The sequence below is a fragment of the Cucurbita moschata genome, unplaced genomic scaffold (assembly GCF_002738365.1).
Source record: "Cucurbita moschata cultivar Rifu unplaced genomic scaffold, Cmos_1.0 Cmo_Scf00025, whole genome shotgun sequence".
NCBI classification, from domain to species: Eukaryota; Viridiplantae; Streptophyta; class Magnoliopsida; order Cucurbitales; family Cucurbitaceae; genus Cucurbita; species Cucurbita moschata.
In genome coordinates this window covers 2,028,742-2,031,270 of record NW_019268541.1, presented here as the reverse complement: position 1 = coordinate 2,031,270, position 2,529 = coordinate 2,028,742, and positions in this window count along the sequence as shown.

Sequence of the window (2,529 nt, the reverse complement as noted above, 5' to 3'; positions counted from 1 at the left end):
AAAAAAAAAAAAAAAAAAAAAAAAAAAAAAAAAAAAAAAAAAAAAAAAAAAAAAAACGGGGCGCAAAAAAAATATATATAATAAATAAATAAAAGAGCACGTGTCACCTACCATATTCCTTCTTTGTGCAATTTCATTATTTTATTCACCATTTCATCAGTATTCCAAATTCGAATTCGGCATCTGATGATCCCGACATTCTCCAACGATATGGCGTATGTTATTTATGATAGGATCGCACAACAGCACACACTCGATCTAGATAAACACAAAGAACAGAAGAGGATCGTACAACAACACACTTGATCTAAGAGTTTTATCGTAACTTTAGATCATTTACTATATATATAACTATCTACTATATATAGTTTTATCAGAAATATATATATATACATTAAATCGATTGACCAGTTTTGTGGACTTATCGAACTCGGTTCAATTGGATCGATTGGGACCAATTTGACAGTTTCATTCGTTCGGCAAGCTCGAGGTGTAGGTGTGGCTGTTTAATAGAGGATTACAACTCTAATTTTCTCGGGACTCTGAATTCTCTTATTACACGAGAGATGTAGAAAAAATTAGGGGTCGAAAGATCATTTAAAATGAAATGATTTTTAAAATATTTAAAAGTAAATAACTGTTTTTTAAAGGACTTTTTAGCAATAATGGTGAGGGTATATTTTAGCAAGTTCAAAGTACATTCACTTTCTCGATTTTTGTTAGATTTATAAACTTTTTTTAATTTTTTTTAAATTATTTTATTAAATTTATTGCATGTGAACGTACTCGACATTTTTTAAAATTCATAAATTTATTAGACACAAAATTAAAAATTGTCGTATTAGAAATAAAATTATTGAATATATTGGTCAATTTAAAAAATTGAATATGTTTGATTAAATACAAATTTAAAATTTTAATTATTCACCGACCCGTTAGAAAAAAAAAATTAAGGATTAAACTTATAATTTAACAGAAAAAACCGATTGTAACAGCTCGAGCCCGCTAGTAAATATTATCTACTTTGACCCATTACGTATTGATGGTTTTCACGTACTTGTAAAGAATGTCTCGTTCCTCTTTCCAACCAATGTGGATTTTCACAATCCATCTCTCTTGGAGGCTCAGTGTCACGGTCATGCTTGTCCAAGGCGTGTTGTCTATTGTCGCATACCCGTAACATGCCGAAACTCTTGTCTTGTACTACTTTATCGCTTTCTTTTATTGTTTTCATGTTCTTTCTTGTTTTCTTTAAGCCATTGTTCTTGTCTTTTCGCTTGCATGCTATATAACACCACTCGAGATTTGAATACATGTTGCCCAACCGGAAGCAACATGGTTAGAAGTTGATTTGACTCACTCAGTACTGAGAGTGAGTGCCACCCAATCGCCAAATCCGCTACCAAGAAAAGGCGATTATGACACCCAGCATCCTTACTGGCACATCACTCAGTGTCTAGCTCTGATACCATCTGTAATAGTCCAAGTCCACCGGTAACAAATATTATCCTCGTCAGTCTCACGATTTTAAAACGCGTCTATTAGAGAGAGATTTGCACATTTCTATAAGAAATATTTCGTTTTCTTTCCAACCAACGTGAGATCTGACACGTACCGATCATTAAACAAACCAAAAAACATAATCGAACAAAGATATTTTAATAAAGAAATCTTAGGTTGTGGTCGAAAACAATTTGGATTCTTCTCTCTCTCTAATATATTAAAAATGGTCCATTGAGTGTAATCAAGTATGTGCATGTTGCACCTATTTTTTAACCTAATTTTAGCTATCTCTTCTTTTTATATTTTATATTTTCACCAACATATATTATATCACATTCCTTTGTACTTTTTTTTTTTTTTTTTTAAATTAGGTCATAATCATTTTTTATTTCCAAATTATCAATTTATTTATACGATAATAACCCAATATTTTTCTTTAATCGCTTTTAATTCTAAGTTTTAATAAATGGTGTTGCTGATACTTTTCTCGGGTTTCGGGTTTCTAGCTCCCTCATAGCCAATGACATTTGTTCCATTACTATCGTGGATCGTGGCTAGAGGTTATGTCACTCGTCTCGTGTTCTAACGTTATAGCCTTGAAGGAGAAACCCTAGAGGAAAGATGCACGAGGAAGAAAAGGGTATTAACCGGTCTAGTTTGAACTGGGAATTGACCTATTTAGTTTAATATGATCGACTAGTTCAGTCTAGTTGAACTCATCTGATTTGCTCTATGTATGAAAGAGTCACTCCTTGTACGTTTATGTTCTGATCTATAAAATCATGTCTACATGTTTGGAACATACATGCCAAGGTCACTCCCGGAATATATAGGATATGATCAATAAGGTCGTGTTCTACATGTTTATGATACACATGATGATATCACAACACGTTGCATGTTTTATTCTTTTGGTACCAACCACGAGTCGTTACAGTTTGCATCAACTCTCTCTATAGCTCGACACAAAGAAAACGTCCTGCCACAACCAAGTATCTGGTTACCAAACGAATAGCTAAAAATATA